The following is a 9,507-nucleotide window of genomic DNA, read 5'->3' as shown; positions in this document are numbered from 1 at the left end:
CTTTCTTGAAACCTTGTAAAACTAGGAGAAACATGAAGCAATTTACGAACATGCTCGTAAATGCGGGACAGGTTTCATCAAGTTTCTACAAGTGTCGATTAAATTTTAACTCTGTGGCCAATCAGACTGTGATAAAAAGTCATGTGATTTTTACTCCATATCCAAAATGGCAAAATGGCTAAAAGTGACAAGTCAAATGCATATGAGTGTTTCATAGTGTTTCAGTGTGTAAACGTCCAAGGTAAGGTTTCTCAATGTTTCATGTTTCTCAATGTTTCTCCATGTTTCATTGGAAAAAGTTGCATGTGTAAAGGGCCTTATGACCCAACCGGATTGGTGACTTTGTCCAAAGTCACAGAAGATGGCATCATAAAATCACCAAAGCATCCCCTGTACATTGAAACTAAGATCATGACGTTGAGAAAATAGTATTTTGAACAAGACAGACCCATTCAGATCCATGGAAGCGGCATGCGTCTGGGGCACTTACTGTGAGACCTCAACCAATCTCCTAGCCTTGCAATAAGTAACGGTTGCTCAGTGCTACTAGTACCCTGTACCAGCATTCTTTTACTCCGCAGCAAATGGCTATCCTCTCATTGGGAGATTGTCCTTCAACACTACCCACCAAAGGTCATGTGCGCCACAAAGACCGGATCTGTCAAAACAGCTGTGAAAAAAATTTGAAGATTCCTCGTTCCCAAAATACAGATGCCTTCATAGTGTGCGTCCATTCTCCAAGCAGATCGAGTGTTTTTTCTCTGCCACTACCGTTGCAGCTTGTCATCACAGGCGCGATTTCTTGCAAAACTGACGAACGCTTCGTGGCAATCGGGTGTGGTGCCAACTTGCTTCAAAATAGACCTTGTGATTCCTTTGCTTAAAAAGCCATCACTTGACTGTGACATTCCGAGCAATTACCGCCCAGTCTCTAACTTATCTTTCGTGTCGAAGGTAGTCGAGAAGGTCGTGGCGGAGCAGCTTATCGCACACGTCAACTCAAGCGGCCTTTACCCACGGATGCAATCTGCCTACAGAAAGGGGCACAGCACTGAAACTGCTTTGTTGCACGTGGTGAACGACCTACTTGTGGCACTCGAGCAAGGCAAGGAGGTTGTGCTGGTGCTCCTCGACCTCTCGGCCGCCTTCGACACCATTGATCAGGACATACTGCTGTCTAGGTTGCGAAACCGTTTTGGGATCACCGCGGTGGTCCCATATACAGTGTGTATACACTGCGTGGAGGAAAAGTGTGCGTAGGGTTCTGGGTATTTCACCCTCAACCTACAATTACCTTATCCCTGCTGTCCTTGATGATTATGACATCATGATAACCCTTGAAAGACGACTCATGAACTTCATACATAATGCCACAAAATCTTCAAATAAATTTCTCAAGTTATGCACACAGATGGCACTTGCGGGCAGCAGATCGTCCGTGGGCAGATCTCTGACTTTCATAAGTAAATAATCACTACTATAATGGACGTAGAGCTGAAATAGTTTGTCACATGTTTCCTCCGTCAGTTCAGATCGGATGACCTCGAAACGTTTCCTGAAAGTCGTGGTTGATATGGAGATGGTCCTCGCCGGGTTAAATGGGTAAATTTTGCTGCGATCTCGGAGAAATGGCATTTTTTGTTCTTTCTATATATGGGCATACTCATTAACATAAGGGGCCATTTCAGCAGGTCTGATTTGCATATGGGGCCATCTATTAAATCAAAAGTGTGGGATTATACAAAGATAAGCCGGGAAAGTATTGGGGCCACTATATGTTTAAAGCATTCATCCATCTCCGCAATTTCCCCCCTTTATTTTGGTCGTACTCTTTCACCTTACGTTGTTAATCGCTCTTAATTTTTCGAAGTACCGTATGGGAATTCATCACGTGATACGCGTCACATAATAACAAAACTGCCTCACCCGACCCCAGCACTGGGCGCAATGTAGCGCACAGCTCCCTTTATGAATACCCGGGGCAAATATAAAATGTAATATAAAATCCCGATTAACATTTCTTCACTGCAAAAAAAACAGGCTAACCACTGCAGATTAACAAGTAAGTGAGTGTTCCGGAACGAGCGGAGTCCGTGCGGAGGGTGTCGAAAAAACCCTAGGCGAACTACTTCCTCCGTCTGGTGCTGCCACCCACTATGCTCGCGGCATTTGTTGTACTAAGTTCGTAACTTCACGCCATTGCCTCTTCACAATTTGCGAAATAGTTCGTCAAAATGGAGTGGAGTTTGATTTTTCCGGTCACAACCCCTCAGACCAATCAACCCATGTCACCCAGATTGTCCCAATCATCAAAAACAAGAAAACATCAAAACCCCCAGACATATCATTTCATTTTGCCCAAATTGCCCCAACCACACAGTAAGCCAACACCCGCAAACAACATGTGCCACAGGTATTATGCCAGTAGATAATAATAAAAGTGCTTATATAGCGCACTATGTTTCAGTGAAACCTCAGTGCACTTTACAATATAAAACATTATTAATTTAAAAACATTTTTAAAACAACATTTAGAAGGATTTAAAAAGGTGGGTTTTAACCGCGACCTTGAAGCTGTCCACCGAACCAGCACACCCGATGTGTGGGGCAGATCGTTCCACAAAAGGGAGCGGCGACTGAGTACGCCCTAGCACCGTAGAACTGTGTTTTGTAACGAGGAGGAACGATCAGCTCCCATTGACGAGGAACGTAAAGGTCGTGCTGGCTGGTGGGCAACCAAAAGGTCGCAAAGGTATTTTGGTGCAAGTCCATTAAAACATTTCTATGCTAAGAGCAGAAATTTGAAAACACATTTTTGTTTGACTGGCAGCCAGTGGAGCATCTTTAAAACCAGGGTGATGTGGTCATACTTCCTGACACGCACAACAAGCCTAGCAGCTGAGTTTTGGATTAATTGTAGTCTGTTGATGTACGCGTCAGGAGGCGGAACAGCAAGCTGTTACAATAGTCCAGCCGAGATGTTATATAAGCATGGACTAGCTGTTCGGTTGACTGTTGGTCGAGTAGGTGACGAATACGACCGATTCGCCAGATGGCAAAAGAAGCTGCCTTACAGACATTGTTAACATTGTCTCTCATTGAGAGTGTCAGTCAAGACTAAAGCCAAGGTCCTTTACAGATGGTTTTGACTGGACTGGTGTTTCCCCGATATTGACAATGAGTGGTGAGCCAAATTCAGCATTGGACTGCCGTAAAGGGACGTACGAAAACTCTTGAATAGAGCATATCTCACCACAGTAGAGGCATATTGAAACTGCACTAATAATAAATGTGTACGTTTGTACATGTCAGATATTGTTGTTTCAATTCTTTCTTCCTCTATATTTGGCCCTATAGGAATCCCCAGATGTATTTCATGTAAACTAGGGGTCATGTCACGCGGACCATAAAGTCTTCTACATTCCTTGTGCCAAAAACTAGCAGTTTAGATTTTCCAGCATTGAACTTGATCTTTTACTCTTTAGAATAGTCATCAAAAATTTGAGCAGTTGTCGCAGAGCCTAAAGCGACAGAGCAATAATGATAACGTCGTCGGCATACGCAAATGCTCCAGCGAAATAATGGCCTACATGGCAACCTACTTTTAAACTCTACAGCTTCTCGAGAAGTTCCCCTATGTTTTGGTTGAAAAGAATCGGAGACGACACTCCCCCCTGTTTGACTCCATTTGAAACAGTAAATGAGGGGAAGGTGTAATCTTCCCACCTAATATTCACTCTCTGGGTGGTACACAAAGTCGCTAAAAACGTGAAATTAGGGGCACAATCCCTTGCGCTGCAATATCCTGAATAACTTGATAAAGTTGATACAATCGAATGCCTTGGATGCGTCCAGCATTGCAGAATACACTGGGGAATCATTATTGACTAGCATTGTACCCGTGGCGCAGGCAGGTTCAAATGGGCTATACCTTGAATAGATTGAATTGCAATGAAAATCTAATGCAATATCACTTGGCTTCTGTGAGTGGTAAGGAGAATTGACAGTGTCCGATTAAAAATCCCTCATTACTGCTCCGCTGAAGTAAATTTCCGAAAATAAACATAACGTTGCATCAGGATAACATATCACCTGCAAACGTGCAAAATTTCGAGACGAAACACTGCCCCCAAATGGCACTTTATCGAGCAACCTTATAGTATTATGATATTGATACGGTTACCTTGGAAGTATTCGCACCCAATTACTCTTCCGCCAGCGTGACCTAGCCACAATCATGGCGCGTACCCTAAGGCCTGTCTTCAGATTGCCGAATATCTCACGTAAAACATGAACGCCCTGATAGCTCAGCGGTTAGAGTGCTACGTTTTAGATTGGGTGGTCACGGGTTTGAAAACCGGCGAGTATATTTTTTCGTTTTTTTAAAAGGTCTTCTTTCCATTTTTCATCCATGAACGTTTATCAGGCGCGGATTCGAATTAGATTCAAACCCTGGCGAATCTTATATCGTTTTATTTTTAGCTTTCTTTCTACTTTCATCCATGAACGTTTATCGGGGGCGTATCCAAGGGAGTGCACCAGAGGTACGCCCCCTGATTGTTATAGAATCTTTGAAATTGACCATGAAATTTTGGAACCCACCTGTAGTGCAGCAATTTTGATGAGAAATGCAGTGCACGCTCCCTCTTCTTCCAGTTCCTGGATCCACCAGCAGCGCGCTTAAACCATCATCATAATTATCATTATCAATATTATCATGAAGAAAACCCCTTCACCCGCGAACTTTTCAAGCTGAAGTACACACTGATTCCAGGTTTTCGAGCACTCCAGGGAATGGTTTGACTATCAGTCGGTGGAGCTTTCTAAATGCAATTGCCCTGTGCATCCGCACTTTCGGCTTCCAAAAGAATCGACTCGAATCTCAATTCAAATCTGCCATTGCCGACATCATTGGCGCCAAAAACTATTTCTTTTGACCCTGTTGACCTCGCTTCTAAAAATTTTGTTTTTAAACCATTCAAACATTTAAATCAACTGCAAACATTTTCAATAAAATCACCGAGCTATATATATACGATATATTAAGAAATATCTATAGTAATATTGAGTTATACGGTTACCTTGGAACTATTTGCACCCAATTACTCTTCCGCCAGCGTGACCTAGCCACAATCATGGCGCGTATCATGGCGCGTATCTTATTCCAGATTGCTGAATATCTCACGTCAACATGACCGCCCTGATAGCTCAGCGGTTAGGCGCTGCCCTTTAGATTGGGTGGTCACGGGTTCGAACCCCGGCTAATGTTTTTTTTGTTTTTTTTGAAAGGTCTTCTTTCCATTTTTCATCCATGAACGTTTATCAGGCGCGGATTCGAATTAGATTCAAACCCTGGCGAATCTTATATCGTTTTCTTTTTTAGCTTTCTACTTTCATCCATGAACGTTTATCGGGGGCGTATCCAAGGGGGTGCACCAGAGGCACGCCCCCTGATTGTTATAGAATCTTTGAAATTGACCATGATATTTTGGAACACACCTGTAGTGCAGCAATTTTGATGAGAAATGCAGTGCAGGCTCCCTCTTCTTCCAGTTCCTGGATCCGCCAGCGCTCTTTAACCATCATCATTGTTATCATTATCAATATCATCATGAAGAAAACCCCTTCACCCGCGAACTTTTCAAGCTGAAGTACACACTGATTCTAGGTTTTCGAGCACTCAAGGGATGGTTTGACTATCAGTCGGTGGAGCTTTCTAAATGCAATTGCCCTGTGCATCCGCACTTTCGGCTTCCAAAAGAATCGACTCGAATCTTAATTCAAATCTGCCATTGCCGACATCATTGGCGCCAAAAACTATTTCTTTTGACCCTGTTGACCTCGCTTCTAAAAATTTTGTTTTTAAACCATTCAAACATTTAAATCAACTGCAAACATTTTCAATAAAATCACCGAGCTATATATATACCATAAAAAATATCTATAGAAATATTGAGTTGCTAGCATTGTACCCGTGGCGAAGGCAGGTTCAAATGGGCTATACCTTGAATAGATTGAATTGCAATGAAAATCTAATCCAATATCAAAGGAGCCATATCGAAGAGACAAATTAAACCAACCATTTGTCCACAGACTCGGACATAGCTGTGGCGTGCTGTATGCGTGCATATAAAAGTATATCAGTTGGTCCGATAGAGATGATGAGGCAATGCCTCGTTTCTTTGTCAGCAATATGCGCCTTTTTATACGGAGAAGAAGGAATACCCAGATAGGCCTTCACATGTCGGCCTCCAAATGGCTCGAACAAATTGTACTATCGCTACTATAACTTTAAAATGCGTGCTCCTCCTTCATGAAGCCAGGTCTCGGGCAAGGCACTTACTCGACAGGCAAGCTAGATGTTCAGCACCATGAGCAGCTCCTTGATAAGGCCATTTCAGGTTCAGCGCGCCTCTTCAGATCAATTATTGAAAGCTGTGGTGAGCACATAAACAGACCATGGTAACCTTCATTTGAAAATCCCTTCATAATCAAGGGCTAGCTCTGGCTAACACAGCACCCATATAAATAGACCACCAATTTGACCCCAGCTCCTTACTGCGGGAAAACCCAAGTCCAGCAACCGAAAGTACCAAAAATACATGTTTGTTTACATTTGAACTGCACACATACGTTTGTTTACAATTTCTTTCCCCGCGAAATCTCGAACATTAGGTGACCTGCAATCGTGGATTGAAAATAACACTAACCTTAGTTCAGCAGGTCAACAGGTACAGGCTGTTCCAATCATCCCCCTACAGCCAGCCGTTCAACAGGTAATGTTAGCCACCCCACAGGGAGTGCAGGTAATTGATTAAGCCCCTGCATAACTAAACAGCTATGACTTGGCTTCTGTGAGTGGTAAGGAGAATTGACAGTGTCCGATTAAAAATCCCTCATTACTGCTCCGCTGAAGTAAATTTCCGAAAATAAACATAACGTTGCATCAGGATAACATATCACCTGCAAACGTGCAAAATTTCGAGACGAAACACTACCCCCAAATGGCACTTTATCGAGCCGCCTTATAGTATTATGATATAGATGTAATATCTTATCATCTCTTCCGTAACAAAGCTACAAGAAGTTGTCGAAAGACCATTTATGAATCCAAATTGACAGTCACTGGAGGTAAGAATATCCCTGTATCTCACAAGAATAATATAATAAATACCTTACCAATAATACTGCCAAGGGCAATGTCCCGGTAATGTTCAGACTGATTTACTGATTTCCCGGCATTTTTTTGGATCGAGATAGCGGTAGACCTAGAAAGGTCACTGGGCAAAAACAATGGTACACCATGGAGGTCAGCAAGAAGGACAGATGAACGTGCAGCAAACGAGTGGCATTAATGGAATGATCAGATGAAACATTCCTTCCCTTGTTCAGAATTGAATTGAAGAGTCAATTTAAAGCACCACGATAGTTGCCTCATTAAGTTAGTTTAGGACGTTGTAATTACACCTTCCAAGGTTTGATAAGGGCCCTCCTGTTTTAATCGAAAACTCGCTGATTATCCACGCAGTCATTTACATCGACAGTCCAGATGACATTGAAGATCACGCGTTCGTTAAAAATTTGAAATTTGTAATTGATAAATATCTGATCTGTATGAAGTGAATCAACAATTGCGAGTACGTGTTGCATTGCCGGCATTGGGCCAAGGCGTGAACACTTCACATAAGTACTTAACTTATCATCATAAAAGCTACTTTAAATAATTTCAATTGGCTTTGTCTGGTTTATAATGATGATGTTGATAAACTCATCGATGGTCTAATTGGCCAATTTGCCATCGCCAGATGGCTCACAACGCGCTTTGTCCGCCCGCCTTTATAAACCCCTTGCTTCACCAGAAACTTCATTCGAAACTTCGACTTCAAGATATCTCCAGACCTCGTACAGACAAACAGGTAAGTCCATGTTAATTGTCGATTTGATTTATTTACCCCGGGGATCCAGCAACAACTTCTCCGAGGGTTGTCACCTCTCCGAGCCAAGGCTAAGAATATCACCGATCGTTTCAAACTGCGCATGAAAACCAGAACACATCTCTCTTGGTGTCCTGGCATAGCCTCGCCACGATGAGAAAACTGTGAGTTAAATACAGTCCATCTAAGGCTCCAATCTAGAGGTTGGCTTCAATCTAAAGCTGGATTCACTCGCGACGAAGTTGTCGGTGGGTTAGCAACCATCGGAGAAAGTGTCTGCGATTCTCTTGGGTTTTTTAGCATCTCGTGTAATCAACAGCAAGACTTGATAAAACTAAGAATTTTTAACTTGAGAAATTCTAGAAAATTTGTCTTTTTCAAAATGATGGCAAATCTTTTCCTGAACTCAGATAGTCGGGGTTTTTATATCATACCAAAGATAAACTTAAGCGCTGCAGTTCTATAGAGTTGAATCAGATAAGGGGCATTTTGTCGAAGTACGGAATTCTCTTTTTATCTCTTTTTTACATACTCGCATAACCAGAGGTTTTCAATACACTCCGTTCTCGATAATGAAATGCAGGGACGAGGTACATTGGTCTGAGATGAAAGCGATGGAGAAAACCGGAGGACTTACGTTTGGATCCGACTTTTTTGCAATTTTATCAAAGTTACGCAACAATTTGTAAATTAAAGACGCAGTGATCAATCTGTAAATTTATGACGCATCAATTAATGCATGCCAGCTTCGAAGTTGTAGATAGGGAGTTTTCGCAAATCCCCCGAAACGCCAGCGCGAACGATTATTCCATTGTTTGACCTCCTGATCATGATATCGAACAATGGGACAGGCGTTCGCGTTGGCGTTTCGGTGATTTGCGAAAACTCACTGACGCCGTTATGAGTGATTTGGACTATCATAATACTAGAGGGTGATTTTGTGGAGTCGATTTGGGTGCCTAGTTTGGTTGCAACCTTTCTTTACTTTTTAATCCCGGTATGTACATTCGCTTTACATAATTTACATTGTGCATGGTTGGTGGTGTGAACGGAAAAATAGTCCCTCGATCCCAGCTCCTCACAAACGCCTGTGACCTGACCCGTGAAATACATTCAAAAATTTTCATTTTCTTTCCTTGCAGAATTTTCGCAAACATGGCGCGAGTTGCATGCATGATACTTCTGCTGGTGGTAGCGGTGATGTGTGTTACGGTACAAGCGAGTGAGGGCAACGGTCTATTACACCACTGTCACGACGCCCATTGTTGCGAACACCATCCTAACGCCGAGAACTGCTGCGCTGATGAGCATTGTTGCCATCACCATAACGCCCATAACTGCTGTGATGACCACCATTGTTGCCATCACCACCCTAATTATGCAAACTGCTAGCACGGTCTTTTGAGAGGTTGATAAACCACGATGTGACATGGAGCAATCCACAGAAACCTGACGCACCGGAATCGACTACACGGAAATGGACTCTATTTCTCTTTTACTGTCGTTGCTTATTAAATGTTCGTGTCGATACGAGTAAAAATTAAATCGCAAATGCAGGCAATAACTATGAAAA

General features: G+C 42.7%; 1 long non-coding RNA gene across 1 annotated transcript; it reads left to right on the top strand.

Annotated features, from left to right (window-relative positions):
• Window positions 1-7,829: 7,829 nt before the first annotated feature.
• LOC135492755 (uncharacterized) lies at window positions 7,830-9,507 on the top strand. The gene is made up of 2 exons (XR_010448115.1): window positions 7,830-7,916; window positions 9,077-9,507. It is a non-coding gene; the product is annotated as an uncharacterized LOC135492755 (long non-coding RNA).

Source organism: Lineus longissimus, chromosome 8 (assembly GCF_910592395.1).
Source record: "Lineus longissimus chromosome 8, tnLinLong1.2, whole genome shotgun sequence".
Classification (NCBI taxonomy): Eukaryota; Metazoa; Nemertea; class Pilidiophora; order Heteronemertea; family Lineidae; genus Lineus; species Lineus longissimus.
This window is presented reverse-complemented; position numbering and strand designations above follow the sequence as displayed.